Source organism: Halichoerus grypus, chromosome 7 (genome assembly GCF_964656455.1).
Source record: "Halichoerus grypus chromosome 7, mHalGry1.hap1.1, whole genome shotgun sequence".
Lineage (NCBI taxonomy): Eukaryota > Metazoa > Chordata > Mammalia > Carnivora > Phocidae > Halichoerus > Halichoerus grypus.
Genome location: NC_135718.1, coordinates 17153946 through 17168305, shown reverse-complemented (window position 1 = coordinate 17168305; position 14360 = coordinate 17153946). Strand labels below are relative to the sequence as shown.

Here is a 14360-nt window from a genome sequence, read left to right as displayed (position 1 = left end):
GGGGACAAACAGGGCTGCCAGCGAGGAGGGAAGGCCAATGTCCACAGACCTTAGCAGCTTGATCAGTGCTTTCATCCCCAAAGCACCCCTCTCTCCTCTTCTTGCCTCTGGTCTTGGGGGACCAGATCTTGGAGCCCACGGGCTTGATTGAAGGAATTAAACATTCCATTTGGCGGTGGAGGGGGGGGGGGTGTCCTGCCTATCTCTCAGGCTTTTCCTATTTTGCAATAACAGCCTTTTCAGTGTGCCTTATTTATTTTTCCCATCCACCCTAAGCAACGATGAGGTAACCGGGCCAAGATAATTGCCACACACCTGCAAGGTGCAGGCCTGGGGCCACGAGCACGGCAGAGCGCAGCAGCCTCCCGGCCACCCGGCTCAGCTGGCCGGGACACCCCCGCCTCCCGCACACCTGCAGGGGCCCGTCACTCGGGACAGGAGGGCCTATTAGGGCTCTTGTAATTGAGATGGGGTGAGGGAGTTGACAACGGCTCTGGAGTGGGAGAGAGGGAGCCGGCTTAGATGACAGGAAACCATCTCCTCTGCTCCGCGCGGCAGATTGAGAAAGGTGGCCTGGGTAATAATGGGGTTAGCTAATCCTGATAGTAATAAGGGTAGGAGAGTCCGTCATCATAATCATGGCTAATGGATTCCAGATGGGGAAATAGAATTGTTCTCATTAACATGGTTCCGCACACGCACACACACGCACGCATCCCATGCACGCACCCTCGGAGAGACCCATTCCGCCCACATACCTGACTTTGATAAGCACTGTCAGAGAAGAATAGCCCACCCCACAGAGCTAGATGGAGGGCACTGCCGATTACTCCTTCCCTGTTTCCCCCTTCCATGACACCCTGGCGTACGTAATGGTTTCATTAACCTCGAGACTTCTGCAGATGAGTTGAAAACCCAGGCTTACACGGCCAATTAATTGGCCGTACATTTTGCACAGAGTATGGAAGTACGTTTCTCTTTGCCTTAAATACTGCCTGACTTTTCGGCTGTATTTCATAAGTGTTAATGTAATGTTGCTGAAAGGAAATATGACCAAAAGCAGGAAACATTCCCCCCCCTTCCCCCGCCTCTCTGGGATGCAGCTGTTCATTTGGTTTGGGCTGTTAATTCAAACCACTCCCAGGTGCCTATTTCATATTATCTCTTGTTTAGAACAAAATAAAATGAAACTGTCAAAACCTTTCTGCCTTGCTCAGCGCTGCGCTCAATATGCCCATAAAGAGACCTGTTGCAAGGAGGCCACAGCTAAAACTTGCTGTTCCTCGGAGAGGAGTGCCGCTCTTCCAGGTGAAAGCTTGACCGGCAACCGAACCACCTTCCCCAGAAATGTCTTGCAGGAGTCCAGCTCAGGGCTCCACTCCTACCCCGAGGGCTTTGCTCTTGACCTTCCTTGCCAGGACCGCCATTCCCATGCCATTTCCTACTCTCTTGCAAAGCTTCCTCCCCTAATCTCTCCCTGAGCCCTCTGCTTTTCCAGGTTAGACGTGCAGTAGGTGCTCAATAAATGTGAGGCATTATTCATATTTCTACTTCATGAAGCAAGCCAGTTGTTCAGTGCTCATAAAATAATGGATTACGAACTCTCACGTGGATTTGCCTGTGACTTGCATATATCCTGGAATGCTACCCACTTTCTATATAATGAATGCCTCCCTAAAGTGGACATTTCTATCTGCCATCTGCCGTTGGCCACTCTGCCCTTGCGTCAGAAGCCGAACACTGAGGGAGGCTGGGAACCAGAGGTGGGAGGACAGGCACCTTTGCTTGGAGTCCCAGGGTCTTCCCAGGGAGAAAGGTGTGTGGCTTTTAGGATCTCAGCTGTTAAGATGTTCAATGACTATTTCCTTTTTAGTCAAAGGGATCTCTCATTTCTGGCAGCACAGGAAGAATGGCTCCCATGGGTGGTTTTCACAACTGAAGTTTCTGGGGCTAGCTTGGTTAGTACCAGGTATCCCTCATTGTGAGAAACAGTCCTTCTTACTGACTGCACTAGTCGCTGGTCCACTCGGGACCTCTGATCGTGGGGATTTGAACATCTACCCAGCAGAGTCTTGGCAAACCTAGGTCAGCTTTTGTTTGACAGGAAGGAGGTGGGCCCAGTGTCCAGTGTCTTTGCTTGGTGGCTTTCTGGAAAGACCACACCAAAAAGAATTCTGCTTCCACGCTTCACACCGGCCCCTGGGTCCCCCCCACCCCCCTCTCTCTCAAGTCCCTGGCTTCTATAAAAGACTGCAAGCCAGGGGAGGGTGAGGCCAATGTGGCCACAACACTTCATCAATGGGGGAAATTTCTGGAAAACAGGATTTCAGTTAGTAGCTGCCTGAAAATGCTAAGTGAGATGCTCTTTTATTATCACTGTTGTCATTTTTAAGTATCCTTCAAAGGATCTGGCCATTTCAGACTGATGTCTGTACTGTTCTCTAAACTGTTCAGAGACTAAGAGCAGCCGTGCTCTGGAGAAAAAAGCCTCGCACCGTGTGTTAGAGAGCACGTTTTGTATTTTGAGCCACTTTTTCTGTAGCCTGGGGCCTGATTGATTTTAGGTTCAGCCTAACATCTTGGCCTGAGATCCTGGGGAGAGTTGGAGAGACTTAAAGAAACAATTCAGACCCAAAGCCCTTGTTTTTTGAGAATTGACCTTCCATCTGTTGACAATCAAATATTGAACCTATTAAGAGTGGCAGGTCCTCAAGCTGGGAGGAAGGAAGGAATTTCCCAGAGTCCCTGGAGACAAAGGACCTTTTGACTACACCTGGGGGTGAAGGGTGACCAGCCCAGGTCAGACTCGGCCGGGATCAGATGTGCAGGAGCAGCTGGTGGGATGGAAGCAGGGGTCGGCCTGGCTGGGTTCTGATTTGCCAAGTGAGGGGGCGAGGAGAAGGAGAGCAGAGAGAGCTGATTAGCCAGGAGAGACTCCGGAGTGCAGATTTGGGGCCCCTTGCCTGGCCTCCCTGTGCCCCTGAATTGTGCTTTCCCAGGGTCTGTGTTTGTGGCCACCCGCCCCCACCTTCCACACCAGACCCTCAGCTCCTTCACAGCGAGTGGAAGCTGTGTCTCCCTCATCTGTGAACAGACTGGCATGGAGCAGATATTCGTGGAATAAATAAGTGCAGAGATCCAGAAAAGGGGTTTCTTAAAGTAAGGCCACAGTTCGCTCTTAGAGCCCCTTTGCATGAATGACGAAAGTCACCCCCTGAAGGCAGATGTAAGCCGATGGGCACATGGGTTGATGGGTGAAGCACCCCCTCTCAGTGCCCATCCTTGTGATTTAGAAATTGGGGCCGATGTCCCAGCCCTGAGCCTTTGGGACACCCTGGGCCTTGGTGGGCTGATGGATGCTGGTCTCTCCATGGGGCAGGAAATGACCAGAAGGCAGCATCTTACCCCAGGGGCAGTGACCCCCGACCTTCAGGTCTGTATGTGGGGGCTGTCTTCCCCAACAGGCTTGGCTGGCCTCTTTTTCTGGGTCCTTCTCTCTGCCCCAACCATCTTCTGGTTGTTCCCTTAGCAACTCTGGTCCCCACCGGGGCTCTCTTTGATGTCGCTTTAGCTAGCGAGTTCATCCGTAGTCTTTTGGTTCCCACAGACCTGGGTTGGAGTCCTGGGTCTGCCCCTTGCCCACTGTGAGCCCCTCGGAGGATGTTGAATCTCACCAAAGCAAAGTCACCTCAGCAGCACAATGGGGATGTGGCGAGACCATGTCCAGCGGTATGTTCACAGAGCCTGGGACCATGTAGGGCACAGAAGTGTTTTCTGAAGGCATGCAGGAAGGCCCTGCCCACTCCAGCTTCATCCTCGCAACCACGTTTGTCTTCCACCCTGCCCGCTGCAGACCGCCATACAGACATCACTTACGTTTTTGCTTCTAGATGGCGCGGAGCAGGAACCCCGGGAACAAAGGGAACCAGCGTTGACTGCAGGCCCATCACGTGATGGGCTTCCCACTGGGTCCCTCCTATACATGAATGTTCTCGTTGTAATCCTCAGAGAACCTCAGGCCGGCTGAGAATGGTAGTGGATGGTTACTGCACTCATGACTGGATGGATGGATGGGAACTGCCCCTTACACTTCCTTTTTTACAGTTATTTTTTCAGTATCTAGACATGGCCCCCATCTTGTGCATTGCTCTGAAGGATACTTGTCCTTCCGCCATGTCTCTTCCTGTTGTCTTAGCCCCATGGTGCCCATTCAGAATGAGCCATAACTGTGAGGATCTGGTGAGAGAACCACATTCATTTCCCTGTTGACTTGAAGGAAGTTAGGAATACAAAGCTCATTGCACAAAGAATAGATTTTGCGGATTTTTCAACTCAAGCCCATAATCCTAGCATAGGAACAATCATCTGTATATTTATATTCTTAGCTTTCCAGAGCCAGTGGGACAGGTCGAGGGAATGCACAACTCTCGTTCCTTCCCATGGGAGTTAGGTTCTTGTCAAGCATACAAACGGAAGATAATCCTATAGTCTAGCTATGAAGAAGAATGACATGCGGCTTGGGCCAAACTTTGTTTCTATTTCTATCTTGGCCAGCTCTTTGAAAGATTTATCCCAGCTGCTGAGTGACCCTTCCTGTTTCAGCGTATTCAGCTATAAAATGGGGCCATACTCTCTGCTAAGTTGGCTTCAAGGTTACGATTTTGAAAGAATTTTGCCTTGTGTCCACTGCTCTTGTGTGGTGCACTAGGAATATGTATACAGGAAGAAGAGGAGATGGCAAGCCTGTGGTTCTAGACTTCTCAGATACCAACCTCCCATCCGATCTTCCATTTCTTGACTCTAGAGTTCTCAGGAAGCACACTAGGGATTTCATTCCAGAAGGTTCCCTGCAGAGGCCCACCCCAAGAAAGAGATCTGCCATTTCTCCACTTGCAAAATGGAAATAAGAGCAATCCCTCTCCTACTTCCTTTTTATATGGTTATGGAAAATGAAATGAGTTGGTAGAAGGGAAGTGCCTTCAGAACAACAGAGTGCTGCTCACGCCAATGGAGAGTAACAGCGATGTCAGTTGCTTATTCTGCTTAAGTGTCCTTTGCTTGTGAGTAACTCCTTTGACACTGAAAGTATTGTGGTTCTATTTATTTGGCTTATATTTTGTGATTTATTTCTCAATTTAACATGAACAGATGGATCAGGAGTATCCCACTATTTTAAACATCCACTGTTACTATTTCTCAAAGCGCTAGTCTCTGGCAGTTTGAAATATCGGTCCAAGTTCACCAATAGGCAAGAGTACTTGGTGACATCAGCGGGGAAGACAACCTTTTCACCAAGGTGGGGTGTAGGAAGGAAGGGGAGACAGAGGAGAGGAAGAGGGAAGTGGTGCCAAGGATTGTAGTTTGTCCATGGAGTCAGGCCACGGATGAATGAATCATGACACGCTGGAAGAAACCAACCAAACAATGCCACCACCCCCACCCCCCACCCCCGGACCAAACAAGAGGGCCTGGCTTTCATTTGACAGTCAATCAAATGGTGAAAAAACATTAGGCCTCCTTATGATGAAGAAACCAAATATTTCATCTAGTCAGGTCTGCAGCGAGTCAAGGGGAAGAGGCAGCGTAATGACCGGGCTTGTCCATGACCATTTGGCTTGTAGTAATCATCAGAGCCTAGGACTGCAGTGAGAAAGGGTCCAGGGATGAGCAGGGAGCCACACGCACGGCCTCAAGCTCCGTGCAATGTAAACAGCCAGTACATCTGGACACCTCATGTTCTTGTACCTTCGAGTGGGGAAGAAACAAGGCTTGCTGAAAGATGAGCTAAGCCTGGGGAGTGAGTTGGAAGGAGCAGTGGATGATGAAAATGTTTGGATAGTGTGGTATCTCCTCCAGAATGGGGGAAATGCGGCTGGCTGGGTTGGACACCTTCATTGATGTGAGGTTTGCATTCTTTCTGAAACAGACTGCCCAGGCTCTGCTCTGGCCATGGGGGTTGGGGGTGGGGGGTGATTGGCGGTGGTGGTGGTAACAGCAGTAACCACATGTGGGGACTTTATTTCTGGTTGGAGAAGCTGTTTGGCCACGGCAGACAAAGGGTGATAGTAGTTTTGTTTCTGCTTAGTACACATGCATTCTCTTCCCCTCTTTTTGGTACCACACACTGCCTTCCATGCCATGGAGTCTGCATCAGTCCTAATACTACCTCTTCCCGGCCATGTGATTGGGTACAGAATTACAATATGGCTCAATTGGGGCCAATTGGATCCTTCCCTGAGACTAATATATGGATGCTGGGAGAAGGAAACTCGCCCTCCCTCTGGTTGGATGGCTAAGCTTTGAAGCTGTAGTTTTGGAGTTTCTGGTGGCTAGCTTTTCTACCTCATGGAGAAAGCCTGTCTGCCACAGGAAAGAACTAGGTCACCATCCAGTGAGAAGAGGGGCTGGGAGACGGAGAAAGAGCCTGATGATTTCACTTGAGCCCCTGGATCCAATCATGATTGAGGCCAGTTGCACCCTTATGTTCCCAGTTAAATGAGCCAAAAAATTCTTTTTGTTTGGATGAGCTAATTTGAGCTGAGTTTCTGTCACCTGAACCTGGATGGTCTGGAAGACGACAGTGTGGGTGAAGGTGGGATTGAGCAAGCGAGAGGTCAAAGAGGAAAAGGAAAGGAAGCAGAAGACAACATGACCCGATGGCCCTCGTTAGGAAGGAGGGAACCTACCCTGGTTTTCCGAGGCTCCATGAAACCTGACCTCTGAGAAAGGACACTCATTGTCGAAAGGCAGACCTTTTGCTTTCATTGGGGAATCAGTCTCATGGCTCCTGGGATGTGGATGTCCACATATATTCAAGTCTCCTCCCCTGCTCCCTCCGGGCCACTGCTTGGCTGACCAATTAGACACTATAGCTAATAAAGACCGATAGCTAATATCATTAGCTATGATGCTGAGGTTAAGCTTGGAAATTGGACAGACTTTGCCCTTATCCGCAGAACAGCCTTGGGCCGATTACTTATGCTCTCTATCCTCAGTTTCTTCGTCTCTAAGATGGGGCTAATTATATATATATACACACATATATATATAATTTTATATATATATATCCTACATATATATATAAATACATATATAATTATACCCACCCGACAGCATTGTGGTGAGGATCCCATCACCCAGTGCACATGGAGGGCTGTGCACTGTGATGGGTGCCCAGGTGCGGGAAACAGCCAGTGGTGATATCTGTTCAATATATCATGAGGGGGAATGGTAAAATAGATTATGAGATACCCATAGTCAGGATGCAAACTGAGCAACTTAAAGCATGAAGATGATTTAGTGACCTGGGAGACCCCCATTTGTACACTGTGAAGATTTTTTTTTAAGTGATATAATTCAATGAAAAGTCTAATTAAAAAAAAAAGGGAATTCGAGGTTTTATACTCAAAATAATTGAAAGCAGGGATGTGAGGAGACATTTGTACAACCACGTTCCTAGTGGCACTGTTCACAGTAGCTCCAAGGTGGCTGCGACCCAGGTGTCTACCCACGGGTGAATGGAAAATCACAACACGGCACACATATACACGGATAATCGCTCAGCTTTAAAAAGGAAGGAAAGCTGGGCACATGCTACAACGTGGATGAATCTTGAAGATATTATGCTAAGTGATAAAAGCCAGTCACACAAGGACAAGTACTCTATGATTCCACTCAGATGTGGTACTGGGAGCAATCAGTTTCATGGGGACAGACAGTGGAGTGACGGCTGCCAGGGGCTTGGGGAGCGGGAAGGGGCAGATGTTGTTAAATGGGTAGAGTTTGTGTTGCAAGATGAAAAAGTTCTGTGGATGGATGATGGTGCTGGTTGCACAACACTGAACGTACTTCCTGCCACTGAGCTGTACACTTAAAAATGGTTAAAATGGGGTATTTTATGTTATTTTTTTTACCATCATTTTTTAAAAGGAAGTTAGTCATGTGTATAGTAAGAATGCATTTTCATTGTAACAAAAGTACCGAAGTTTTGTGTATGTGTTAAGCAGAGGGTAAAGCCTGGGTGACTCATACTAAGTGGTTACAGGGTTTCTCTGTGGGGGTGAGTGGGACTGGGGGGGGGGGCAACGTTACTATAGACACTTTAGTATTGTCTAAATTGTTACAATGATCAAATATTGTTCTTGCCATTTCAACGAATAATATTAAATTGTAACTATTTGTGTTTGACACTTTCAAAGTGCCTTTTAGACTATGAAATGCTACAGCTGCTTTGGAAAAAAGTTTGGCAGTTCCTCAAATGGCTACACACGAAGTTACTTTATAATCCAGCAGTTTGACTCTTAGATATATCCTGAAAACATATGCCCGCACAAAACCTCGTATGTTCGTGTTCATGGCAGCATTATTCATAATAGCCCCCCAAATGGAAACAACCCAAATGTCCATCAACTGATGAATGAATAAACTAGCGGTATATCCACACAATGGACTATTATTCAGTAAAAAAAAAAAAAAAAAGAACGAAGTAATGCTACAAGCTATAGCATGGATGAACCTTGCAAACCTTATGCCGAGTGAAAGAAGCCAGATGCAAGAAGACCACCTATTGTCGGATTGCGTTTTTATGAACGGTCCGGAGTGGGCAAGTCCATAGAGGCCGAATGTAGATCAGGGCTAGAGGTGACAGCTAAAGGGTGTGTACTTTAAAAAATCACAGTGATGAAAGCGTTCTAAAATCGACTCAGGTGATGGATGCACAGCTCGGTCAGTATTCTAAAAGCCACGGAGTTGTTCACTTTACATGGCTGGATTAGATGGTATGGGAATTATATCTCAGTAAAGCTGCTGTAAAACAAACAAAAACAAAGTTTTTTTGTAAGTTATAAAATTCATCGTTTACATCAAGCTTGGGAGGCAGGTATTAAAAGGAGGAAATAGACCTAAAACATTAACTGAGATCCCTTGAGAAGGAGAAGAATTACTCAAGTCTGGCAGGAGCACTGTTTTTTGTTTTGTTTTTTTTTCTTTTTATAATTCCCACCAGTAAAATGTCCCACAAAAGATGTGATCAAAAGGACATGTGAGGAAGGAACCCAAATGTTCCTCATCTAGGGAATAACCGACAAACCATGATACACCCATCAAGGGGACTAGTACTCACCAATCAGAGGAAACAAACAACTGATACCCACAACAACCTGGATGAACCTCAAGTGCATTATGCTGAGTGAAAGAAGCCAGACTCCAAGGCTAGATACCGTATGATTTCACTTATACGACATTCTGGAAAAGGCAGAACCGTAGGGACATAAAACAGCGCAGGGGTTGGGGGTGAGGGAAGTTTGGTTTTCAGAGGCACATGAGGAAACTTTCTGGAATGATAGAGATGTTCCATATTTTGATTATGATCATGACTACACAACAGTGAGCATTTATCAAAAGATGTGCAAAATGGTGAATTTTACCGTGGGTAAATTATAACTGAAAGTGGACAGGCAACTGAGAAGAGGTATCTGGCGAAGGAATGGGGGCTGTCCCTGTCCAGTGACCCTCCGGTGACCCATAGGTCAGTGAGGTTTCCCTGTCCTTTGGAGATGCAGACTTGCAGATCCCCAGAACTGTTAGACGAGGCCGGCTCTCAGGGCCCCTTTGCCTCCAGCATGTGCACACACGGGGCCTGTTTGCCTCACGTCTGCTTACAGATGTTCCTTGGTTTCCCCAGAAGCCCCTTTCCACCAGGCCTCCGGGACCCAGTTGACTTCGAAGCTGTGGGGAATGGTGCCACGGGGACGACCTGAGGTTGGGTCTGCCATCCGCCTGCCACACTTGTCTTTCTCCCCTTCCGTGTCTGCTCCCATCCTCTCCTCCTGGTTTGCTCCTGGGGAGCTCCAAATTCTCGCCTTTTGTTACCCAGAGCAGCTGAGCTCCCCACTCTTCTCTCCAGAGAAGTGCTCCAGTGGATCCGCTCAGCAGAACAAGGGGGCTTCTTTTCATTAGGAATCTCTTTGGTATAAATAGCAACCTTCCCCCCACCATTATCCTTGATGTTTGGGACCCAGACATCAGCCAGGATGAGCAACCCCCCCCCCCCCCCCCGCCCTCTCTGTGCCTTTCTGAGTCTGCAGAGAGGACCCAGCCCGGCTCCAGCCTCCATCAGCGATGGGGGGCAGCTTCCCCAGACCCGGAGCCATCTGTCCACCTCCGTAGTCACAGCGACGGTCACTTTCAAACGCTGCACTGAAAGGCAGGTCCCAACATGGGCCCTGCGACACTCCCGGGTTTTCTCCTACGTTCAAGAACCTGCCTCTACAATTCATTGCAGCAATTTGCACTTGGTATTTCCTCTTGTTCGGGCTTTTCTTTAGGCTCACAACATCCCCCCCCCCCTTCCTCCATTTGTCATCTGTGTCAGAAAACAGGCCCTGATTGTTTCAGGCCCCAAGCCTCAGCCGGAGCAACCCCAGCCAGCCCTCCATCACCGGGCTCATTACCGGCCCGGCTGCAGGAACCCCAAGGTCCTCCTGGGGAAGGGCCTGCCTGCTCCCCCAAAGAGGTCGCTCTCTCTGGCCCGCCCTGGGAGTGACGCCGAAGCATCCCAACCCCGGGGCCTTCTTCCCGTTCAGAACCCTTTCCCCTCGTCCCTGGGTGAGTGTGAAACCATTTCTTCTTTTCCCAGGGGCTCTATGGCAGGCAGATTGATGAGTGCGAGCCCAGCACAGAGGCCAGCCTGCCAAACCATGTGCGGTGCATTCAGCTGTCCCCACGGTGGGCTGCCGGAGGGACAATCCCAGGCTACCAAAGACACAGTTGAGTTCTAGGCAGTGCAGCAGCTCCAATCTGACCGGAGTTCCACTGTGGGAATGATCTCCCACCTCCAGCTCCTCTTCCCACACCCCCCAAAGCCTCCCATGCCTGATCAGCCAGCTCGGAGGCTCCTTGATGCTTCTAGAAATCAAGAACCGGCAACAGCTAGGGGCCCAAGCCATAAACACGCAGTGTCCAGCACGGCCCCCATTCAGGCTCTGGCCTGGGGCTGTGATGGGCGGCAGCAGAGAGAGCCGGCCGTCTTGTTAGCAGCCCAGCGCTGCCCCTCTGCCGCCATGCTCTGTGATAAAACCGCAGGCAGGGGCAGGACTAGTTGGGTGTTTTTAGGAGGCTGTTGCTTTTCTTCCCTTCAGTGAAGTTCTTAACAAACTGGTGTAGGACTCGCTCAAAATGGGAAACAGATGTGCCTGTGTGGGTCTCAGGGATATTTGCTTTGGAAACTCACGACAGGGTCTGTGAAAAACCTCTCAGCAGCTGGGGCCCCCCGGTGCCCAGTCAGGTGTCCAGGGAGCCACTCGTTCTCTGGAGGGCAGCCACCAGCTCTGGGGTTTCCTGGGAGGACGTGAAAGCCGTGACTGTGATATTGGGAGCAAATACTGATCTTGTGGGCCCCCATTCCCCTTGATGGAGTGGAATCGTTATTTCCCGTTTATGGGGCCCTCCCCATCCCAAAGACTGGTTCATAAGCCAAATTCTCACGTACCGGTTTCCTTGCTAGCAGAATTCCTAGCTTGTTGGGATGGGTGCTCTTCTGTAGAGGGACCTGTGGCCACGTTGCCTAGCTTAGAAGGTCAGCTCTAGGGGGACAGAGAGCTAAGGCCCAGCATAGTACTATGGCTAGGTGTTTATAGGAGAGTGGGATGGATTTGCAGAGCCCAGAAGCATTTTGATTCCACAGTCATATATGTACATTTACACACACATACACCCCCACACACACACACATACACATACACACATACCTCATAGATACTTCTATTATATCTTCACCATACTGATGTTCCTTAGCTAACCTGTGTTTTGGGCTTTTTAGGACCATGTGACTGTTTCAGGGAGGAACACAGCCAGCCTCCCTCCCTGTCAGATGGTCTTATTTAATGCTTTCAACTTCAAATTCTTATTTTTGTCTCATATCAATTATGGCCACACCTACTCTATTTTTATCATTCCTTTCATTTTTAACCTTTGTGTCATTTTGTTTCCAGTTTGACTCGCAGACAGCAACAAGCTGGATTTCTAACATTTGAAAGTCTTGACCTCACCATAAAATAATTTTATCCATTCACATTTATCGAGATCAAGGATATGGTTAGACTTCTTTCTGACACTTAATTTCATGTTTTCTACTATCCATAAATTGATGTTTGTCATTTTCTTTTTTGTGTATTAGGATAGAATTTTTGAGTTTTGGTTCAACTTATTTTTTCCCCCTAAAGTTTAGAAATGTCTTGTCTTCTGGGGGTAGGAATGACTGGACTGGGAGCCGTGAGACAGGGCTTGATTCTTTGTGAGGTCATAAACTACTTGTATAACTTTGGATAAGTTACTTCCCCTGTTTGGGCTTCAGGTGCCTCTACCACAATGAGATAGTGGGATGAAATGATCTTGAAGGCCTTATCCACCCAAGTGTTCACACAGTATGATTTGGTGGTCAATGGAGATCTAGAGGAAGCTGTGGTTTGTCCAGGGAATGGGCACGTTCAACACAGGAGGGATCATCTCCACCCTTACCCTTCAGTGAGGCATCTGGCTATCAGGTGAACTCAGACTTGAACCTTGTTGGCACACCTCATCTTTCCAGGGGAAAGTCCGACTTAGCTCATCACTCATCTGGGTTGATCACGAGTGGGATGCTTAGAACTCAGCAGTGCCTTTGTAAAAATTCTCACTCTTTAGCATGTTTTATTGTATGATAGAAGTGTTTATTGGTTATCACCAACCACAGTGTACTCCCTATATTTCCTTGCAGTTAGGCAGATCAGGTGACTCAGCCTGGCCAGTGGACCATGGGCCAAAGTGTTTTCTCATTAGGAAAAGTGTTTTACTTTTGGGTCAAAGCATTTAAGAGCTCGTATCTGATCCCCTACTACTCTCTTTTCATGCAGTGACCAAAGAGACATAGGGATGGTGGAGCTCCTCAGCCTGTGTCCCTGAGTGACCGTATGGACCAGAGTTCTCTGCTGACCTCCTTTGGACATGTAGCATTAGCAAGAAATAAATTTATGTTAACTCACTGAGGTTTTTGGTTTTTATTTTTAAATTTTTATTTATTTTTAGAGGGGGGAGGGAAGGGGGAGAGAGAGAGAGAGAATCTTAAGCAGACTCCACGCCCAGCACAGAGCCTTTTTATAAACCACAGGTACTGTAACCCATTCTAACTAATACATGTTACAAATATATTGAGGCCATTATTAAGCATGTGTAGGTTCTGTCTTCTCAACTTGGGTATAAAAGGTTCGAGGACAGAGAACGGTCAACCTATTTAACTCATTCCTTTTACCCTGGCACTGGTAGCTTTAAGTTGCCAGAACCCATTTACAAACAATATTTCTCTTCCTGAGAAATATTCAGATAATTAGCCAGAGGCACTTCTCCTTCTTTGTCTCCTGTTTGCAAAATCTTTATTTGCCTTTCATTGTACACGGGATAAAGTTCACGATCTCTGACTTGGTCACCGGGCCCTGCATACTCTGGCCCTGTCTCCTGCCCCAGGTCATCTCCTCCCCCATGCTCGACCACATTTGTGCTCTCTCAGACACAGGCCAGGCTTGTTCTGCCCCAGGACATTTGCACAAGCTGTTCCCTGTGCCTATAATGCTACACCCACAACTTTTCACCTGGGTAACTCCTAGCCATCCTTCAGGTTTTAGCTTTCTTAGGGAATATACTTTTTCATACTCAAATATAATTAACATACAGTGTTATATTAGTTTCAGGGGCACAATATAATAATTCAACAATTCTACACATTTCTCAGTGCTCATCAAGGTAAGGGTACTCTTAATTCCCTTTATCTATTTCAACCTTCCCTCCACTCTCCTCCCCTCTGGCTCTTAGGGAATATTTTTAATGCCCTCCCCCAGGCTATGTTTTATGGTCCCACAACATTCTCTTCCTCATGCCACTCTCATGGTATAATCTCAATTGTAATTAAATAATGAGCTGTGCAATTATTTGCTTAATGTCGGTCTCACTGTTGAATTCGGAACTCTGAGGGAGCAGGGATGGTGTTCATCTGAGGCTAAGCAGAGTCTCTGGCACCAGAGGCCATGACAGATAATGACGACGATGATGAATGAATGGTCAGCGCTCAGGATCTGGAGCAGTTTCCCCCAAACTTTAGTGTGCAAGAGAAGCACATAATGGGCTTTAAGCAAATAAATAGATAGATAGATAAATAAGTAAATAAATAATATATATTTATTATATATAACTTGTATATTATATTAAAATATAAATATATATTTTAATTTGTGGTAAAATACACATAACATACAATTTGCCATTTTAACCATATTCAAGTGTACAGTTCAGTGACTTAATTACATTCTCATTGTGCAACCATCACCACCATC

The 14360-nt window shown here is 47.6% G+C and overlaps 1 long non-coding RNA gene across 14 annotated transcripts in view; it reads left to right on the top strand.

The window, feature by feature from the left end:
* The window catches only part of LOC118521048 (uncharacterized), a 119044-nt gene that overhangs the window by 59740 nt on the left and 44944 nt on the right, over window positions 1-14360 (top strand). The window contains exon 6 of one of the 14 annotated variants that reach the window (XR_004909951.2): window positions 12891-13018. The exons of the other annotated variants lie outside the window; for them this stretch is intronic. This is a non-coding gene — a long non-coding RNA (uncharacterized LOC118521048). Of the gene's footprint in view, window positions 1-12890; window positions 13019-14360 lie in introns of those variants that run through there. 14 annotated transcript variants of the gene reach the window in all.